General features: G+C 40.9%; 1 protein-coding gene across 3 annotated transcripts in view; it reads right to left on the reverse strand.

Moving 5' to 3' along the window:
- zhx2a (zinc fingers and homeoboxes 2a) overlaps positions 1–21,960 on the reverse strand; it is a 32,874-nt gene extending 10,914 nt beyond the window's left edge. For 2 of the 3 annotated variants that reach the window (XM_088600957.1, XM_088600956.1), the window contains exon 1: positions 21,556–21,957. The gene's annotated coding sequence lies outside the window, so the exon portion shown is untranslated. Of the gene's footprint in view, positions 1–21,555 lie in introns of all 3 variants that reach the window. The other variant, XM_088600958.1, reaches the window with a different exon arrangement.
- Between the last annotated feature and the right edge of the window lie 788 nt (positions 21,961–22,748).

A 22,748-nucleotide genomic window follows, 5' to 3' on the forward strand; every position in this document is an offset into this window, starting at 1 on the left:
TACACTAACCTTAGTTTATTTATTTAGAATATTTTTTTTTAATAATTTAAGATCATTATTGAGAACCAGTGCATTACAGGCATGGAGAGAAGGAATACTGTTGTCATTAAGCCCAGATCACAATATATATAGTGTGACTTTTTAAAATGTTTTTGACACTGGAATTTCAGAATATTTTTCATAGAAGAAGCCCAGTGGTACCATGATGTAAGTCCTTCACACGTCTAAATATGGCTCTATAGCCAAAACCTTGTTTTTCTTCTCTTTACTTTTCAGAGTGTTCCTCTACATCGCAACTGCAGGCACAGCCGCAACTTCTTGTCAGCAACACAAATATCTTTTTTTTAATAGCAGTTCTGCATGAGCGTTCGTGAAATTTCAAATCCATGCAGACTGAAAGCAAAATCCACTACTTAACACGTCAAACAGAATGAATGCATTCCTAGGACATACAGTAAATGGAGCTGTCTGATATAAATCTTACAAGGAGAAAGCCACTGCCAGTCTAAATATTCCTGAATCCTCATCATGAATCAGCTTATTCTTCTCAAATTCCCGTAAGAAGCAAAAACACTGTGAAATGTCTACACTGTCGTTTTTAGCACTCTACACTTCAACACGTTCCCAAACATGAATATGCTGAACATAAATCCCTTTCTTTGCCATTTCCTTCATGCCAGCTCCTGGAGTAAAGGCCCTTATTAAAAATTAAAGAGAGCTTCATTTCCATGCTGTTGTTATGGCAATGAGAAACATTGATATGCCCTTCTGTTACTTCGCTGCTGCATATGGACACTTTTTCTCGCAGGTATTAATTAGGAGAGCACACTCAGCAGACACACACTCTCGTTAGCAGCTCTGGGATGGGACATGTCCTGTCTGTCCCATACAGGGGTGACAAACAGCCCACGAAGTACACGATTTACTGAATCAGGTTTCTGCAGAACAGTCTGATAAAAGACACATGAAGCTCTTGAAACTTCAGACCCTCAAGTCACACTCAGGACTCCATGTGCCAGAGAACCTTTGCCCCAGTTGGACTCAGACATGCAAGACACAGAAGAAAAAAATCCCTCTTCCCTGCTGACGTGGAAAAACAACGAGGATCACTTCCCAAGTTTATGAGTGTCAGGTGTCCCTTCCCACTCTTTTCTACTGGAGAATCCTATGGCCTTACAAAACTGGTAAAAGATGGACATCAGCTTGTCCTTCTTTGGTCTACACATGTATAATTACAGTACAATCTCGATTATCCCACATTCCGTTATATCCCACATAGCAATCAACATGGTATATGCATACATGCTATTTACTGTATGCGTGCGCATGCATAATATTTTGCCCAATCCCATGCTGCTTTGTCTCTCAGTGCGTCAAATACTGCCATTGACGTGACTTCGCTTGTTCGTTTGCACTCGTACATATCATTTTATTATTTGAGAAACATGACAAGTGCGAAGAGAAAGAAAGTAGTTATTTCAATGGAACAAAAGCGAGTCCATGCAAAAAAATTGCGTCTGAATTCGATGTGGGACGAGCTACAGTTGGTGACTGGAAGAGGAAAAGAAATGTGATGGAAAAGCGGTGCTCTGATCGGGCCTCAATTGAAGGACTGAGGGACAGAGAAACGATGAAGAAATGTGAAGATGAACAGGTCAGTGAAGCTTTGTTAAGGGATAAGGGCTTTGGGATAAGGGCGTGCCTATCACAGTCCTGAAACGTCAAAAGCTCTGATTTACAATAGATTATTAAACCAGATTTCATACTTATACTGCACTTATGACATTGGTGGTGGTGGAGGGGAGTCCCCATTACCTGTAAAGCGCTTTGAGTGGAGTGTCCAGAAAAAGCGCTATATAAGTGTAAGCAATTATTATTATTATTATTATTATTATTATTATTATTTGTCTCCTCAGTTTCTGCATTATCCGACATGGCCCCGTTTAGGTCGGATAATCAGGACTGTACTGTACAAGTACAGTTCAGTAATGCCATGGAAGCTTCCAGTAATCCTCAGTGAAGATGGGTCCAGAACAGAGGTGGGCAGTCCTGGTCCTGGAGGGCCAGTGTCTACAGGTGTTGCAGCTCCAACAGCTGAAATGTCGCAGAAGAAGCTAATAAGTTGGTTGTGGATGTTAGGAGCGGAGTTGGAGCCAGACATGGGCTCTCCAGGCCCAGGACTGCCCAATGTTACTGTTACAGGCAAAAAGAAGCTAAATGTGTTTGTCTGGATAATCTCCACTCAACGCAGAGGAAAAATGAAAACGAACGTGACCTAGACAATGTGAAAGAATCCTAAAATGGCAAACAGCTGCTGTGTGACACTGCAAGCGAGCACCAATATTAGTAATTAACACAATTTCATCCACAAACAGTGCAATCAAAGAATTGGAGACAATTCATATGTGTTTGAGAAACTGTGTTCTTGACATTGAAGAACTATCATATACGAGTTGTGCCCTCAGTTGCTTCAGTGATGCCAAAGCATGCACACATCAGCTGTCTTGGCTGTTGCCAGAGGGATTAACAATCACACATAATTCACACACATTTTCTGTGGGATTACACAAAGCTCATTTTAAGAAAAGACACTGCTGTGGGACAGCAAGAGGAGACAACTTTCACAGCAGAAGTGCTGGATTGGAATCTGAACACAACTCATTTTTTAATCTCACAAAAGTCTTTAATGTCATCAGTACTCTGCTCTGAAATTGACAGACAAATCACATTTTTTTCTAAGATATCTTAAAGAAGCTTTGTTTTAAATGATCACTCCCTTACCTACAGGAGGGATGCTGAGACTCTCAAGACATTTGTGATACTGAACTGATGCAGCACTTGCTGTACAGCAGAGATGACTTCTTTAGCCTATAAATTCTTTCATGTCACTTAGTTTCTTATCAGCGGGTAAGCACCTCACTCCCAAATGCATGAATCAATGACTTCTTTGAAAAATACTACTCAAGAGCTAGGCAACAGACATGACACTCTCATTTATTGTCTGAGCTTAATTATTCAATGAACATCTTTATATGAAGAATTTTATGTAGACCTGTTAGTTTGTATTGTTGCTAATTAAAAAAAAGTTGGCTTTTAATTACAGGTCTCATGAAACCTTGTGAATAAGGTTTTGTGACTTCTGAGGCTTTTTCTTACCATTCCTCTAGGCCGAGATGCTCTAACGCCTTTTGTTTTCATTTGTGAAAGGCCTTCTTGACTTTCAACCAAAAATGCTCAGTTGGACTGAGGTTCTAGAAATTGAGACAGCCAGTTGAGAACGCCATGAGCAGGTAATCATTTCTTAGTTCACCTGGATGTATGCATCGTCCTGTGGGAATGGCCATTTTTAGCACAAACGTCTTGGATCAGCGCGGCTCTTGGAACCACATTTTTGTCCACAGTGTCCCTTGTACGTATGGGAGTTCATGATTCCCTCTACCTTAACCATGATTTCCTCAACACTAAACGCTGATGAGAGTCCACACAGCTAAGTTTTTGATGAATATGACTATGACACATGGATCCAGTACTCATTCAGATATTGTCTGGCCAATTCCAGTCTTCCTACAGTATGTTCTGCCTTCATAGGAGGGTTCTTCCTTGCAACCCTACCACGAACGCCACATTCTGCATGTATTCCTTACTACCTGACATAATAAGAACCTCTTCCTGTATCTACTGTAGGTATTTCACTACCTATATATTTATCCGGCTGTGAATTCTCCAGTTCTAGAAATCTGTTCACCGTTTTGAATTCGGTAGGTCACGTGTCTCATATTGCAATGACAACATTTCTACATGGCACGGTTGAAAATGATGTGCAAGGTAAATAATCTGTACAAGTACAACAGGTGAACTTTCAATCAATATATTGCCATGGAAACCACAAAAAGGTAGAGCAGTTTCCTCCACAGGGCTCCCCATGGGAAATGATCTGCATACCAATCTGACCAATTTCAAGCTTTACTGGAATGCATTTCAAGATTTAAAATATTTATTTTCTTTCTGTCTTTCTAATTTAAACTTCAGGGTCTTGTTAATTTAACTTGTGGTTCTTGGGTTACTAATTAACTTAACTAATGTTAAGTCACAGTTAAGTTACTTCTTCAAACTACAGCTCAAGAACGACATACATTGAACGTCCACTACAATGCCCACTCAGAACAGTGAACTCAGTATCTCTACAACTACAAATAAAAGTAAAAGTCTACATGTTTGAAGTACATCCCCTTATTTAAAAGGAGTGTGGCGATTTCAGAGAAATTTACATTGTCATTAAATGTTGATTGCAGGTTGCTTTTGTCATCCGCAGAAACAGAACTTCTCCATTTCCTTTTTTTTTATTTCTAGAGCCGTTGAGCATGAAACGCTATGTTTTCTTCAATTGTAAACCAGCATCTTGCGTGTTAGGGTTGATGCAAAGTCAAGCGCCTTCTGCGCAATCTGCACCAGCAATACTTTTCAGACATCTCTGAGGCCACCTTTCAAATCCAGATCAGGTCAGACGCCTTCAATGACTTGACAAGGAGTAAGCCACAGTCAGACTATGAAGTCACACAAGCACCTACTATAGGAACTGTAGTTACTCAGAACTGTGTTAGTCAACTGCAGACTGGGATTCATGCATTGTGCATTGGCCAGCTTTACCAGGATTTAAAAGGAAAATATACGTAATAGACTACCATACGTTATTCATAAGAAAGGATAAGTCAGTGAAGTGACACACTGCACTCAGTGATTTGAAGCTTGCAGATTTTACCCTCTCGCCATTAGACCACACAGCTCGTAACAGTTTCATTATTGTTGTGTGGATTTATGTCTAGTCTGGACCCTCTGCATATCTAAAGGAGTTTATTTAAAACAGAAGAAAAATACATTGGTTGCACATTGTGTCCTGGTCATTCAAGCCTGGGTTTGGAAAAGTCCATTAAAAAAAAAACACACCACGACGCCAAACATATCTACATCCTCTTCCTCACCAGCTAAAGCAGTTTTGTAACGCACAAAATAACTTTTCAAGTAACATGCTTGCGTTAATCTCTACATGGAAATGAGGTTTGGCAACTGTTTTGCTCATTAATTACCACTATATTATCAGATACTACTCTGAAGCGAATATTAAGCATATCACAGTGCTGATTCTACAGCTCTCTCAAATTAAGGTGAACACGTTAAGAGGTGTCTGTAAAACCAGCTTTAAAAACACACAACACCCGTGTCTCACTAGTTTGTCAGCAGAAACAAAAATCAAGTTGACTGGTTCTATCTCGGATGACTGCTTTCTCAGAGTGCAATGAAACAGAACTCTAAGAAATGAAGGCAGATTTTTAGGGGAACTTACTGAAGCTAAAAAGTCAGGATGCCTTGATTTTGCTTGTACAAACTGCTTCTGCAAAATCACTAGTTTCTCTCACCTTACGAATACTTAAGGTGGACTCAGTCCAACTCTTAACTATCTCCATACAAGTTCCCAGCCGAGCCGTCTGACACTGGTGTAGTCATTTGGTAGAACCCTAGTTCTGAGGTGCATTTTAGTTTCATCCCTATCCAGGTGTACTCTGTCAAGTGGGTATAAGCTTTACTGTACACCTTATACTTAGGCTTTAGAAACGGAAGAAACACTCAGACCCATGCTGAAGGCTGCAAGAGAAAAGGTCTTTGTATGAGATGACAGGGCCTTGTGAAAGTATTCATCTCCTTCCAATCGCATCCCATGTTGCGGAATTACAAATTCACATTTTTTTTAAAGTGAATATTTTAATCAGAACATGAAAGCACAGACTGAAGACTTTTAAGGGGGAAAGAAATTAAAGGTCAGCACAGTCCAAAACAAAAATATGATGGCTTGAGTATTTGCGCTGGGAAACCTGAACTTAAATGATTGACAGATTATCCAATTAGCTTAATGGCCTCTGCCTGTGTACAATAATACTGGTTCACATGATCTTGGACTCAATACAGCCTTATTGTAATGTAATATAATGGGACATCACTGGAACGGGGTGAATACTTTTGCAAGATCCTGTATTTAAAACTGTTTAAATCCAGAAATTCTTCATGTCTCAAGAGCTAGCAGTAATTTCACACCCCAAGAGGACCACACACGGCAATCTGCAGTAGAGAAAACAAAACATCCACCTGTTTCGATACGATACATAATGCTTTCTAGTATTCAGACAAAAATTCCTTTGAACACATTTCCAATGTACACTCCAAGTTTACTTCAAGGAGTCCGCTCTTTCAAGTACCCCTTATGAGAGCCGATGGCCAAGAACTTCTCGTGGGTCTGCGGTCTGTGCTTACAGAGGTTTATACTGACAGTCATGTTCATTAATACAGAGGCTCAGAGAGCAGGAGCAACCCCACAGCTGCAATCTGGAGTTTCTGAGTTATCAGTGTTGGGGTGAAACAGGCCAAGCGTTTGCTCTCTGGGTACTAGAGGTCTGTCACAGTGGTGCCTCTGTACTAGCAGGGAAATGGAAAACTGGGCGGATGAGGGAATGCTGCTGCTACGCTGATGACTAAAAGGGAAAAAAATGTTACGTCTTACATATGACATAATCAGTACATACAGTTGGTGTATTCTGTCTTTGCAGCTGCTCAGCTGGACAAATCTGTGCACTATGGCTGTCAGACTATAAACTGCCTGAAGTGTAATGCAGACAGCCCTGCCAATAGTTTTTAGACTAAAATGCAAAGAAATTGAGTCATTTGGAGGTACAGTATGACCAAAATGTGTACATTGCAAAAAATAATTAATTACGAATGAGAGAAAATACCAGATAAAAATTGCATGAGATACTGTAAATGCCAGGAAAGCACTTGCGTTCATCAACTCAATGTATTCTAAAGGCTTTTTCTTCCCCCACAACTGTCCATTTCACATGTAGAATAAACTTTTTTTATGCTATAGAAAAGCGAAAGGAGATTCTCAAGTTGCTGAGGGCAGGGAGGGATATGTCAGCCCTGCGATATAGCGCCCCCTGTGGCTTCCTGCACAATAGCCAAGCTCGTGGTGCTGTTTCTGAGGGACGCACCACTCTAAGACTGTCCATGCCGTCCTGTTGGGAGAGGGACGGCGTGGACAGTCTTATCTGTATTTTGGAATGACAGTAAAAACAGCTTCTGAGAAGAAGACATGTGGTGAGTAACATCTGAACACTGGGCGACACTTCCTCTCATTCAACTTTCAGATGTCTTTATCTTCAGACATGATTGGTGTGGGACAGTTTGACAAGACACCCATCAAGAATCAAAGTCAACGTTTATTCTTAATACAGGTAACAGAATATGGAGCCAACGAAATACCACTGTGAAACTCAATACTTAGCTGAACCACCTGAGGGCCTTACAACCACAAGTTCACTGCATGAGATAAGACCTGCAGGAATGCTCTAGAGGAGCAGCAATAACAACAATAATGGTTTGAGGGGGAAAAAAAAGCAGTGCCAAACTCTAAACCTGCTTAAAATGTATTTCAGAATTAGGCACAACCATAATATACGACTGACTATAAGGGTTTTCTTACATAAATACAAGGTTAAGGTTCTCGATATACTGTATAAGACCTGAAATGCAACATTTGTAAGCTTAGGTTGACTATGACCTAAGCCATATAGGCAATGGGCAATCATATTAAAGACGATTCAAGGCCTTGATGCCAAATAGTTCATTCAGTCTCGCTCTGGGGAGGTTGTGCCACCCCTCAGCCAGTGAGCACAGCTTTGCACTGAACTCACTTTGCTTTCTCTGATGCACCCAAAGGGGGGCAGGGCTGAGGGTGACAGGCTCCAGCCCAGCTGTGTGGCACCTCCCCTCTCTTTCCCAGAAGGCTCTGGCCAAAAGCCACACAGGCTTGTGTCATCCAACTTCTGCAATATAAGAAACATTTCAGCTGAAATGTGTGATGTAGCCAATTTTAAATATAAATTAGAGGATTGTTACCAAAGAAAATCAGATAGCACAAGTGCCTTAGCTTAAGGAGGTTATCAAAAACTGAAACACCGTCTGTGACTTTATTCCATTTAGCTTAGTCGCCAAAGGCATTGATGCTGCTGCATTGAACCTAAAAAAAAGCTGTCCACTACTGTCTGTTGTGGTACAATTTTGAGATGCCTGACTTTTATGTTTTTGATGTGGCAGTTATTTCTTCTCCTGTTCCTTTCTTACACATTAGGAGACTTTGTAACTATTAGGAAAAAAAAAGCAAAGAAAACACTTCTTGTGCAGTGCGCTGAAAAAGATTGTGAACCTCCTGGGTTGGTCTTCATTCTTGTTTATTTTAGAGTTAAAACAATTAGATTTACACAAACATCTTCATATAAGACAAAGATTAAATGTATAACACAAATAAATAACATTTATTTGAATAATTTAACTAAATGATCCAACAGCAAATATCTTTGTGTGAATGAGTACATGAACCCTGAGATTAGATAATGTGCCTTTGGAACAGGCAAGTCTGGCAGGTCCTGAATGTCACAAGTGGTCAGAGTGCAGGCTGTTCTCTGCGATCTGGACATCACAGGTTCGGGCTTGACATAGCCAACTGTGACTGGGATTTCCTGGATGATGGTGTTCTACTGGCTCAAGACTAATGGTGGTAGCAGTGGGATTAATTGGCTAAAGATCTCACTTAGCTTCCAACAAAACAGTGCCCCCAAAGACCACCAATGCACTGTACATTAGCAGTGATGGTAGTGAGGGATGCACCTCTCATTGGTGCTGAATGTCCTGTACATCACTACAAAGCTGTGATGTTTCACGAGACAAACAACTTGAAGGGCAAGAGGTTTTGTAGGAGTCTGTCTGGGTTGGAGGGTGGCCGCTGTGAGCTGAGAAGTAAAGACACAACCAGTGATTCCAAATTGGGTGGTACAAAACAGGTAAAAAATAGGCAACTTTTTACATATGGCTCCCATGTTCCGAGGATGATATGCCAAATTACAAAGCACAACCGAAGGGAACTACACAACACGGATACGTTTAATGAAACACCACACTTTCTAAAACAGATCTGGTTTCTAAGGTGTTTTTTTTTGCAATATCTGTTCAAGTACACATCTGCCACCAATGCAGAAACAACGGTAATCTGTGTTCAATATTACTTTACAAAGGCTATGCCAAAATGAAAACTACAAAACTGAACTCAGCGTGGAAGGATTATGAGTACTAATTACATTTCTGGGCCAGAGCCAACCCACAAATAAATTAATTAGATTGTATAAGATGACTAATAATAATAAAAGGATGAGGACCTCAGCAGTAAGATTACCCTTTGTCTGGAGCAGACGAGAGAATGGCACTGTAATAGGAGCTCTCTGACATCACCAGACAAGCCTGCTTCAGTCACTGGGAGCATCGTCTAGGCAGCAGTCTCAATGGCACAAACCACTTCAAACACCAAAAGGCAAATCCCACACAGATGTGCTGGAGCACTTTCAATTTAACAGCATCTTCATCTTCTGCGGGTCCTTCCTTAAGACGACACTTGAACATAAACATGCTATTCTACTCTCAAACATTTTGAGAGTCAGCAATTAAAGGAAGTGATACTTTCAAAGAGATGAACCTTAGGTCATCCCATAAGATAAAACAGAAAGAAGCCTGGCAAACAATGCTTGGAGCATAAATTACAAAGAACTTAAAATAAAGAAATAATATAAAATATATTTCTCATATATAATATGTATCAGGATAACAGTGATAATTCAGTTTTAAGGATCACATTTCACATTATAGCAATCGGTGCTGCTCTATAAAGGGGAACGAATAGGAGTCTTTAGCCCTGGTCCTGGAGAGCCCTAGTCCAACATGTTTTATTGGTAACCTTTAAGTTGTCAATTATTACAGGCCAGGAAGTACTGAATTATGACATGTAATTCAGAGATCTCTTGGAACACAAAGCAGAATATCCACTGGCCTGTAAGGACCAATGTTCTTTTCAGTGAAAAATTGTTTAATTGATCAGTTTCTGGAACAAGTGCACCCACTCCTTAAATAACAGGCGATTTAGGGTGACCTATTAGAACTGCGCCAGAACATTTGGAGATGCCAGAGCTAGAATAATGTAACGATTGCAAGATCTGCCCTACAGACCACCTTCTGAAAAAACAACATTGTTTCAGTTCGTAATGAAGCTGTGCTGAAAACTCTGAAAAGTACTGGATAAAGTGCACTTGTAAAAGTCAATACAGAACCCACACCACAACCACGGGGGACAAATGACACTACAATTCAGAGCTGAGAGCCTGTGGCCACCTGCTTGAAGCTTCAGCTGTCACAAACTCTGTCTGCTCTGCCATAAGAGAACCTCGCTCTTCTCACAGATCTACCAACAATGAATGATTGGATTGAATTAATAAAGGAAATACATACAACGGAAAAAATAACAATTTCACTAAAATTACAAATGAAAAAAATTCTCAAAAATTGGTCTAGATGGGTTCAGTACATTAAACCTTTAAGGTCAGATTTTGTGGAGATACAAAATAACTGAAATTTAATACGATACATTTATATAGTCTCCTCCCTTTTCATATTCATAAATGTATACATCTTCCTTCTTTTGAATGTATATGGTTTTGTTAAAAAGTTATATAATTGTAAAAAACTAGGGGAACAAACAGGAATTTGTGCCTGTGATGTAAGGCTGAATAATGGTTGTTCATATGTAAAATGGTTTTGTTTTGTTCTCTAAAATAAAAAATAAATAAAAAAAGACCGCCTCGCTCAGGCCGGGAACCCGGCCTGTAAAAGATCAGGACAGCCCTTCGGTGTCCCACACCTGTTCTAGGAGACTAGACACATAAACCTATGCCCTGTTTATTTCTTGAACAATGAATGATTTAAGCAAAAAGGTAAAATCCAAGACAGCACGGCGGCACTGTGACTATCGCTGCCGCCTCGCAGCGCAGGGGGCTAGGGTTCGATTCCCCACCTGCGGCGCTCTCTGCGTGGAGTCTGTATGTTCTCCCTCCGGGTGCTCTGGTTACCTCCCACAGCCCAAAACATACTGGTAGTTGATTTGGCTTCTGGGAAAACTGGTCCTGGTGTGACAGTGTGTGTCTCAGTGGTGGTGTCTGTGTGTGCCCTGTGATGGACTGGCGTCCTGCCTAGTGCCCGTCACTTGCTAGAATAGGCTACAGCCCCACCCCCTCCCCGCCACGAGCCTGTAATGGATAAAGATGAATGGATGGATTTTAATTTTGGCCTCTTGTCCGAGGACAACACGGCATTACACCGACCGCGAGAACCTGCTGCGCGAGGCAGCGAGGAAGAAGCCTCTTCTGAGGGCGAAACATAAAAACAGGTGATCTGACTGAGCAAGCGGGACTGCTCAAACAGCACGACAGCCACACGTCACCCAGGTGGGCGACGCTTTGCAGTGCTGATGAAGTGGCTTCCCTCCTCCACATGAAAAGTGCTGTAGAAAGGCAAGCAAAACTATGCAGCAGGTTCCTGGGGAAGCAGAGTACTCCAGTATTTCTACAGGACTAACGGTGGCGGGGTTGGGGAGGGGTCGCACACTTTCTAGCCCGCTTAGCGCTGCGGAAACACGAAGGCCACTATGGTTCTGGTATGGACTCTACCTTTCCACCATATCTCAGGACTAGACTGCTGTAACACCTTTTTAACCGGGGTATCCGTTAAGGGACTGAACAGCCTTCAATGTGTCAATGTGAACTAGCGCCAAACACACAGAGCTTCACCCTCTGTGAGCTGCAGGGGCTCTCAGTGAAGCAGATGTCAGGGCTCACCTGCTCACGTATAAGAGCCCGGATGCTCTCCAATACCACAAGGTCTCTCGCCGCGCCAGTGCAGTCCAGCGCTTACGCTGAGATCTGCCGATTCAGCACGTTCTACCGTGCTGGAGACCAGGCTTCACACAGGGGGCCATGGAGACTCTCTGTGTGCAGTAGCACCTCTGTGGAACTCATTTCCCGAATCCATTAGAGGTGATTTGACGGCTGAAATTGGACACAAAATTTGCTTACAGATTTTCTCCAAAGGGCAAAACGTACAATTTAATTTTACTCTTGGATTCACAAACTCCATTTGCTGTGTTGTTCCCCCCGTGTTGTTCCGTAATATATTTATGCAGCTGTTCTGTGCTTTGAGCTTACCGAACAGTGCTCAGAAAATAAAACAGACAATCTTTAGGACTGAAATGAACTTGGCACAGTGACAAGAATCATTCTTTAAGATGTATTTATTGAGCATCCTTTTTAATGAGACAATCATTAAACAACACCCTATACATCAAAACATGAAATAAATATATAATACTCTTTATTAATTCATAGCAACAAATTCTTGAAACTGCATGATAGTTTTACAGTTCTGCACTGAGAAAGTCTGATTATGTTCTCTCGTCCTATCTGCCTGCTAAGGGGTATCACAGAGATACAATCTGTTGCTCTGCTGTGAACATAACAGCTTTGTCATAAATACTTTAGGAAACAGCTGCTCTGGGCGTGGACCGTGGTAAGAATGGAGTATTACACCTTAGTGGATTTTAAATGAGAAACAAATCCATTTTTAATCAGACAGCTGTCTGCAAGCTCAGATTATTGACAGGGAATCAAAAACAAGGTTCAGGATTCCTGCAGGTATAAAGCAGCACAGCTCCATGGGGGCTGTAAACTTAGCCGATTCAAACTATGTATATATATCAAAATAACTCAAACTATTTTAGAACACAGGCAGTTCTGATTTTTAGATTTCCTTTTTGAATTAACTCATAAACAATACAGTAAGGACTTATTAAAATAGTCTGGGCCTAGCAAAAAATGTATCCTTATATTAGGGGCTAAAAGTCTATACTGAAGCTATGTAAATTTTAATTGACATGATTAAAGCAATGAGATTTTAATGTGACTGTAACACAGACTGCAGGTATCACTAAAATTCACATTGTGAACTCCTGGCATTAAAAGACACTTTAATTCGGGTTCAAGAAGGTCCCTCTTAAATTTGTACCTGTGAAAATAATGAAGTGTCCAATGTTTTTTCTATATTCTGATTTCACATGAAGAAGAAGATTGTGAAACTTCCTGTTATTTTCACTGAAGTATCTGCTATGATTTACAGACACCTGAAGTGTGACGCTACAAGGCTGAACCTCAGTACTGATCTGCAGCTCTTATTCCCAAGAAATGCCTATTTCTGATATAAAAACCATGTATTCATTCAATAATATTAAAAAATTTACGGTTTTAAGTCCTGCATTCTTATGGTCTGTTTAATGCTGTGCTGCACAGACAAGAATAGGAGAACGTAATAAAATCCATCCTTTTTTTCACAGCTTTATCCAGTACATGATTGCGGTAGTGCCGGAGCCTATTCTGGAAAGCAGGGCATTAAGCAGGGTATACCCTGGACAGGACGCCAGACAAACACGTACAGGGCACACACACCCACGCCAGGACCAGAAGACAGGACCAGAAGACAGTTAAACTACCCGTATGTCTTTGGACTGCGAGAGGAATCCAGAGCTCCTGGAGGAAACTCACGTGAACATGGGGAGACCACACAAACCAGAACTGAACCCAGGGTTAGAGTGCTGTGGGGCAGCAATGTTAACCACTGCGCTACTGTGCCACCCAGGAAGTAAAATGCAAGACTGAAATATGGCCCAGGGCTCAAGAGAAAGGGTGATCTGAGGTGCAACACAATTGTTGAGACCGGCAGAATTTTGGGAGTTCCATTCTTACACAAAGATGATCAGCTGATCAGGTGAGAGAAAACACATAACAGTAAATGCTTTTTATTTCACTTATGACTGCTTCAGCCAAATGGGTGACTGAAATTTGTACCTGTGAAAATAATAATCATGTTTTATAATAATGTTGCTTTATTAGTCCTATGCAATTTCTTGCATTAGGAATTCGTCTTTTCGCATACCCCAGCTTGCTCTCCATAAATAATGCAGTGTTCAGTGTCTGCACATCAAACCAATGATTAAAACATATACTATGAGCTCTGCAGTCTAGAACAATGGCCCAGTACACCTATAAGACACAGCATAAAGTTGCCAAGACACCCATGGAAGTACCCTGTTTAATGCACTGTAGCACAGTAAGGCTTTTTTAGGGGGTGTATATACAGTACTGTTCAAGGTTAGTGGGAACTGAGAAGCACAGATTTGCTTTTTCCCCAAACACCAACCCTAACACAAACTGTGAGCCAAGGTACAATTTTCACAGGCTGCCTGACCTTAACTGCGGCCGTGATGTGAAACTTAAGGAGCCTTGTTCCAATCCAAAGTAACCACAGTGGAATAACGTCATAATGAAGAAGATCATTCTGACTTTTTTTGCAGAACAAAGATGCAGCTCAATTTTTTTTAACAAAAAAATTTTAATTGAGAATGCACAAAACCATGCTTTTTAATTTGAAAAACGAACTAACTAGAGTATGTTTCTATGTTGATAGTGGAGTAACAATTCTATGAATTGCAAAAGCAGGTTTAGACACTATAATTCACAGAGGGGTGTTAATCCTTCTTAACTCTTCACTCCAGCCCTGAACCATCTGGCCTCCCTAAGATTCCCTTGTAATTCTATTGATGGAACAACTTTTCACTTCCACACCTGATTTGCTGTGAAGTGGGGCTTGATGCTTCTTATGTCACCCAAATGGGGGCTGAACTTCAGTGGAGGACGAACTGAGTCCCATTCTGTGTGCATATAACATAATGATATAATAATAACAGAATACAAAATCTTCTTCCTTAGACAAAATTAAAAAAAAATGTTAGAGCAGGGTTATACCGCTAAGTATTTAAAAAACAAATCCAACAAAAACGAGTCTGCAATAAATTTCTGCTCATTGGCACAGAAATTGAAGCATCTGGAACTATGTAAAGGCCTTCAAAGGTTTCCCATTTCTCTGGGGTAGAAAAAAAGGTTACACATGGAAGACATTCAGTAGTAGCATGCACCACCATGGTAGAGGTCAGAGAGCTCTTCGAAGACAGCGGGCAAATGGTCATTTGTCAGGCTGACTCTACCACTTTCTGCTGTAAAGCTCATTAGTGAGTTTAAGGTACTGGTATAATGGATACCCCGTGAGGAAGAGGATGCAAGTGTATCTTGCTCCCACAGTTTGTGAGACAAGTGGCTCAGGAGGCAACTGGAAATCCAAAGGCAACCGCTGGAACTCTCCAGCAGATACTGGCATCTTCAGGATACAAAGTGTCAAAAACTACTATTTGACAACGGCTACATGAATGTGGCGCTCATGGTAGGAGTGCAAGGAAGAAGCCTTTTCTGAGGAGGAAACGTGAAAAGAGGAGATTTGAATTTGCCAGACAACACCTGAATGAGAACCAGAATCATGTCATGAACCATGAAAAACGTTTAGATTGCATCAGTGTTATATTTGGTGTAAAACATGCTGAAGTTGAGACAATGCTGAAGCCCCCGTGAGATATGACTGGATTTCAATTATGTTTTCTATGTCCTGAGGCACTTACCAAGATGGGGATGGATCACGAACTCCAACACATACAGTACCGGGACATTTTGGCCAAACAACTGGTTCCCTTTGCCAAGACATTCAAGCTCGGCTGAAAATGGATGGGCATGATTTGGCTGAAAATCGAAAAAGGTGCGTTTCAACTAATCTCCAGAAAGCATGTTCACCAAGGGAAATCAAGGGACCTTGAACAATTCTGCTTGGAGGAATGATCAAAGATCCCTCTCAGAAGTGTCTTGTCTTTGTAATTCCTGCCATAGGAGTATTTACAAAATGCTACACAAAACTGGGGTGCGAATAAAAGAGATCTTAACATTTTATGGACATAAATGAGTTATAACAGATATGTCCTGTCCAGTTTATACGTATTAAGATTACAATACATTTGACTAATATAAACAAAACACATTATCCAGTCTATAAATCTTTCTGGTGTGAGGAAGAAGGCTCCACGGCCGAAATGTTGTGTTTTCTTTCTTCTTTTTTTCCTGCATGGAATAAACCTATCACTTGTTCCTTTGCAGCCTACGCATGCTGACGCAGCTACCCACCTGAATTTTTATTAACTGTCAATGGAATCGCATTTGTGCCACACAACTGGGGAGTCCTCCACTCAATACCATAGGTCTCTTAAATGTTTCAAAATTCAGTTTGTTTTGCTTTATTAAAAATAAAATAATACACATTACTTAGGCAAGTCTCAGTTAGGTATTTAAAATTCCGTATGATAAATTTATGATCGTTCTATAGGATATAAAATGTAAATTTGTTTTGTCAATTTTAGACATACAGCACATAACCTATAACCTAATAGATTTAATACAACCTATAATCTAATAGTAATTCTACTTTATGTAACAACACACACCATGTTCTACTGTTGTACAAAAATAAAGCTAGTTTATATGTAACTTGTTACAGTTGCTTCAGTTTATTTCATTTACACAGAAGGCCTTTTCTAGGGCTAGAGTTTGCCTTGTCACCTATCAAGAACATTTTCCTAAATTTATTACAGAGATTAAATGCCGTGCGTGAGAGGCTAAACATTTTCCAATAAGTGCTTTTGATTCTGAACAATGAGCTGAGGGCTCTGGAGCTTCATGGTCCTCCAGTGAGGTGAACAACAAACGCAGTGTACTGACCAACTGTGTGCTTCATGCACGACCCTGAGAACTTCCTCGCCTGGCTCAAAAAAAGCACCTCCCACCACCACTGCTTTTTCTGCATCACTATAGCATCACGGTTCGGATGAGTCACCCATCGTGACGGTTTTATCAGCGGGGGGCCTGGAGTGAGACCACTCTAATAATCTCACTAAATACCAAAGCCTTAATGAGCCTGATTCATCAGATCCGGATGGCAGAAAAGGGTAGAGACTCCGATTTCTGCGCCGACTGGAACATTCTGAACTGTGCGAAAGGTGGAAAAAACCTAAAAGAACAGCCACGCACAAACGAAATCGATCTGCATAATCCAGCTCTGCAAACTTTTCAAGAAATGCTGATTTGTAAAGTTTAATGTCTGTGGCAATTTTGTGCATATTTCCAATACTGTACACTCGGGTCTCCAATCTGTGTTTAAATCCTCAAGTAACCTTTCGGGACCTTTTAAATCTGAAATGTCGTTTACAGCAAAATGAACTATGCTCTTGTCAAGCAAAAAAAAACAAAACTTTGGGGTTGACAGGGTCCTACAGCAAATGTCTGGTTTCATTTTCCCAGAAGGCACAGCTTAACCCACGCCAAGAATAACAGTCTTCTATCAAGATTCACCAAGTGCGGTCTACAAGAATTTAACTGCAGCAACCAAGAAAAAGAGGTGAAACACAAATATGGGCACCGTGAATGAAAAAACAACTTCCCTGGGAAGCCTCATTAAATATCGATGGCCTGTTATGAAGGTCAAATGCAATCAAATTAACCACAACCATGTTAACTGCAACTACAACACATTAAGACTAACTGCGGCTACAACAGTGCAGTCGAACAGACTAAATTCATAATTACACTCAAGATAAAAATATAGCCATTATGAACTCAAACTTTAGCCAGTGGTTTCATGGACCCTAGGTGTCAGTAAACAACCTAGCCTACTTAAAACCAATTTAGGCAAACAAGTCAAAGACTTGATCTGGTTCTGTGAAACTAGCCCTAAATATTTTCTCTATAAAAGAATCAAATTAGATGTCATTTCTTAAATGACAATAATGTATTTCTTTCATAGGTGTGTTTACATTTTAGGGGAAAAGGTATTAAATTCTCAGAAAAAAACACCTCAGTATTTTGAAGTTGCACATTTCTTGCTAAAAACTGCAAAATGGTCAATATACAATAAAGATACAGGCTCGATTCATGGCAGGTACCTTTACCATTATGTAACTCAAGCACTGCAGTACAACAGAATAAGCTAATAGAAATATAATTGCACAACTTCACATATCTAAACTAATCCTCCTGTTTGTTACCGAATGTACAGAGGTTCAATACAACTTTAAATTCTGTCTCAGTACTAATATATATATAAAAAACCTCTAAAACATGAGTGCGTAGCTCAGAAAGGTTTCTGACTTTCTTTCAACCTGATCCCTTAATTACCTCATGATGTGATTAACTGGACAAGCTGAAGCCCTGCCTTGATTTTGGGAAGCTGGAGACTGAGAGACTGATAGAACCCACTAGTGTGGCCTAAGAGGACTAGAGTTTGGCTCTCCTGGATTAAGCAAACAGCAACAAGAAATTACACCCACACAAAGATGGCATCACCATAGCACACAATAGCTGGGCCTCTTCTCATCTGTAAGATGAAACAATGAAAAGAAAAGTGATGTCGTTTGTGATACTGTGAATGCTGAATTATGTCATCGTGAGGATGTAAAAGGCATTCTGTTAAACACCCAACATGAGATCACAAGTGCAATGCAAATGGATGATCCAGACTTCAGGCTAATAATTGTAAACAATTTCATAAAATACAGCAGCTACAAAGGAAGTTCATCAAATTGCAGTACCTGCTCCTGGATTTGAAAAGATATTTATTTCATTTCTACACTTTAGCTTTTGTCATAACACAAATGCATCACTCCATTTCTTTAGTAATTCAATTTCTGCTGTTTTTATTATCCTTAAAAAAACAATAGAACTTACTGAGACCATTTTAGAACTGATATTTCTTCACCGCTATAAATGTTAAAAAAATACATTATTAATTCTTAGAAAATCCTTGTTGTTGCACAACAGTTTCTAACAGATACTAAATCTGAGACATAACAGCAAAAAACAAAGTGCTTAATGAATTCAAGATCATGAGAAAAACACCATCCAGAAAATATGCTGATTTTGTTTGAAAAACACTTCTTGTGGTATATTGAGGAAAAAGTCAACACAGACCAAAATAGGTCAAATTCATTCACAGTATATACCATGGGTATGAAGCACTAATAAATGATGGTGTAAACTGTAAAAAGAGCACGACAATTCACCAAATTACATTTCTGAAAACTAAAATAAACACTTCACCCCAACTGAAAATCATTACAGTGCATCGCATCTGATGGTGCTGACACAAACAGAATCCTAGAAGTTGTCTTTCAGTTGCCACACACAACTTGGACACCCGTGGCAACAAAACCAGACAAACAACAACTCGGCCTTTCAGAGATACAGCGACCCCGGCCTGCTTCATGTCTTCAGTCTTTTAACCATTTCCGAGAAAGAGACACAGTACTTGAGTGACTCGCCCACAGCTGTCAGCTGAAGGGCTGCCTTCAACGCCAAACAAACCGACAGACTGAGAAACAGAAGTGAGAAGCGACTAACACAGTGACAACAGCAGCACAGCTTTCCTGTGCTTAGCACTGCGGCCACACAGCCCCAGGGTCCTGGGTGCGACTCCTCCCTTCGGTCACTGTTTGTGTGGAGTTTACGTGTTCGTCCTCTGAGTTTGTGTGGGTCGCTGGCCTTTTTACCCCACAACTCCTGAACGCATGATGATTACATTGCTTGGCTCGTCTAAATTCAATGGGGAAGTATAATGGACTCTCCACCTCATCGCCCACTTATGAAGTAGGTTAGGTTTTGGGGCTTCTCTCTCCTGTGCCTTGTTTCAAGGTCATGGGACTATAAGGACAGTATATATTATATAAAGAAGATATTGCACATTGCCAAAGCCTGCACTTTGATGTTTCCGACATCTCCCTTGTAGGATGGCATACCGTGTCACATGATATAGTTTATTTTAACGTCTTCAGCATAAAAATCTGATCTGCAGATTTCCATCAAGAGCAGGCAACTCAGGTGACACTACACCGCTTTGCTAACTGCAATAAAAACTCTGATGTTTAGACGATCATCAAAGCAAAAGTAAGAAGTTTTCCGTATGTTACTGGTGTAAATAATTTTTTGCTATCTCTTTCCAACTGTTACTCCTAAGAAATCTTCGACGTGTGGGGTGCCATAATTAAAATATATAAATTAACAACTTAAATGCTGGTCCACTCGAAGCAACAAGATCACATCTTCTATACTACGGTCCACAGTATTTTAGGAGCAAAAGCCAAGCGACAAAGAAGGTATCACACACCCCGAGTATACTGGTAGACTGATGGGGTGGTATAGTGGCTATTCATCGAACGTGAGGCTATTTTACCATCATGATCATGTATCGTTAATACGATACAACAATCTGTATATAGCGCCTTTCATGACGTATAATACACAGACGCTTTACATTGCGAGACAAAAGCAAAAACACACGGGTGCTCAATTTACTTCACTGGACCTTACTGAGGGCAGAAAACCATGCCGAGCCGAGTGTTTCAACAGCCTGTGCGAGAATGACATTTTTATTTCTTGTCAAGGCACCAAACTCCGGAAAGCAAGGTGAGGAGAAAATAACAGGCTGTCTCTTTAAACGACAAGCAGGGGCCGACTGGATTCCCACAAAAAAAGCCAAACAAAAAGCAATCAGGAAATAGTTGAGGGCAGCACCCCGCATGGCTTTGAAGTAAATCAATCAGGTGGAACTTTTTCAACAAATCGCAGCCCTGCTTCCTGAGGACAAGTTCAAATAACAAGAGACGGCAACATGAGAAATTTACAGCTGCGGTTTCTTACCGGTTTCAGATTCTCAGATTAGACAGCTACCATAAAGGCAACCTGGCCCTAATAATAAGAACTATTTTCCCACCAAGAGAAAAAAAAAGCCCATTTTACCACAGAGTGGGGAAACAAAACTCCACCACACGCACCCTTGGACTCTTACAAGTGTACCGAAGCTCTAATGCAGTTTGGGGGGCAGAGAAGGGCATTTGATATAAAAAATGTAACAGGGCGCATTAAAAAAAAAACATTTCAAAAAAGCTAATTTAGGATGCCTACAGGGGTGCAAACAAGTTGCACAGACACAGATGTCTCTCTCAGTGTACAAAATGTAAGTAAAGGACGTGCCATCTGGCTTTATTCCGTTTACAGTGGGTCTACAGTACACCAGCTATTTTTTATTCTGATGGTAGCTGCATTGAAGACCTGATTCTCTGCTGCTAGTAATGGTCGCGGTAGGCGTCACCGTTGCCTACATCATACGCCACTAACCCGAAATCAAAATACAGTTAATGGATGCAATCTATGCACATATCGGCCAGAGCATACATGACATAACGGATAACCAGGGGGGTGCCTGCTAATAACAGTCCCCAGGGCAACACCCTAATAACTAGTGCTTTTAAAATAAAATATTCGCAACGACGTAACGCCATGTCGAAATCGGAAGCCATATTTTGCTGGTTATTTCGACATCGGGAAAAAAAAGTAGACATGTTTTTTTTCCCCCCCAGCCCAGACTCCCAGCAATATAGCAAAACTTCCTGATTGTGAGAGCAAATCATTGCATATTCCGCGGATAAGCAATTCAGGTGACCACTGTGCACAGTGCGGGACCACCGAAGTTCAGGGGCTAAGTTATAATGATAATAACACCACAGTACACACAGCAGTGATGGAAGGGAGGCTTTTAACTTTGGGACTTGTTTAGTCAATATCCTTCACCGATCGTTAAATATTAAGTTTGAGAGATTCTTACCTGGCCCCTGCGTTTGTGGTACTGGGACGGTGAGACCACGGAGGGATCCAGAATACGGGTCCCCCTTTTTTTCGGCAGGATATCGAATATGAGGATTAATTCCAAAGATTCTACCGAATCCTAAAGACAACAGTAGAAAAAAATTCTCGATCACAGGAGGATCTACGCCAAAAACCACATGATCTCCTACGTCAGCACACATATTTGCATACGATACCAGAAGCTCTTCCATTCCGGGGATTTGATTATTTTGCTTCAAAGTTGATAAATGAAGTGGAAGGTGAAAGCGCTGGAGCCCCTGCTTTGCAGCCACTGGCCTGCCCCCCGTGAAATGGATAAATACTTGTTGTTTTTCGGCGACGTCCTGCGCCAGTAAACAACGCTAGGTAATTGAATATTAAGTACCACAGAGCTCCAGGCAGTTACATGAGCACCGTCGCTCAGTATGCGCTGTTGCTGGCTTCAGACAACTCAGGTGACTCTTTCATCTGCCCCCAGTCTGTGCACAGCCATTCATCCAGCGCAGTGACAGGTTGTGAAACTCGCCTGTTTTAGCGGCCTCCCGTCATCACCACTGGTTCCCATTACCGTAAGGTTACACGTACATTACATTACATTCGTTGAAGAAAAGGGGCAGAAACTGTGAAACGGTACATACTACAAAGTAGGGGGATTGAGCCATTGCACGACAACTATACAATTATTAAAAACGTAGGATTTAATTATACAATTATAATAACTACTGGATGTGAACGCACTTGTCCTTAACTAATAATTGAACCCTCTTGAGAGTGTTTTACAGTCATGTGCCTCAAATGCTGATCGGTCCCTGACAAGCGACCTACAGAGCCAGAGTAGCACATTTAGAATATATTTCTCTCCGACCGTTTTGTTTTTAGCCTAAACAATGAGAAAGAACTGAGAGATCTACACTGGTCACTGGTCCAAATAAGAAAAACACTGGTGTCCTGCACCGTTTTCCTTTCTCGTCCGCCTTTCTGTTTGTCCCACTGTATGTCTGTATTTTAAACTCTTCCGTAACGGATGAAACACTTCCCCGCTCTCATTTACTTTCACACTCGAAAGTCAACATCGTTCCAGATTTAGGATATCACAAGCCACTTTTCCTGTCTGTTTCTATTTGTTCTGGTCCTTGTTACCACGCTTACCGTATCTAACAGCGACACCTATAG

The sequence above is a fragment of the Lepisosteus platostomus genome, chromosome 12 (assembly GCF_059453375.1).
Source record: "Lepisosteus platostomus isolate fLepPlt1 chromosome 12, fLepPlt1.hap1, whole genome shotgun sequence".
Taxonomy (NCBI): domain Eukaryota; kingdom Metazoa; phylum Chordata; class Actinopteri; order Semionotiformes; family Lepisosteidae; genus Lepisosteus; species Lepisosteus platostomus.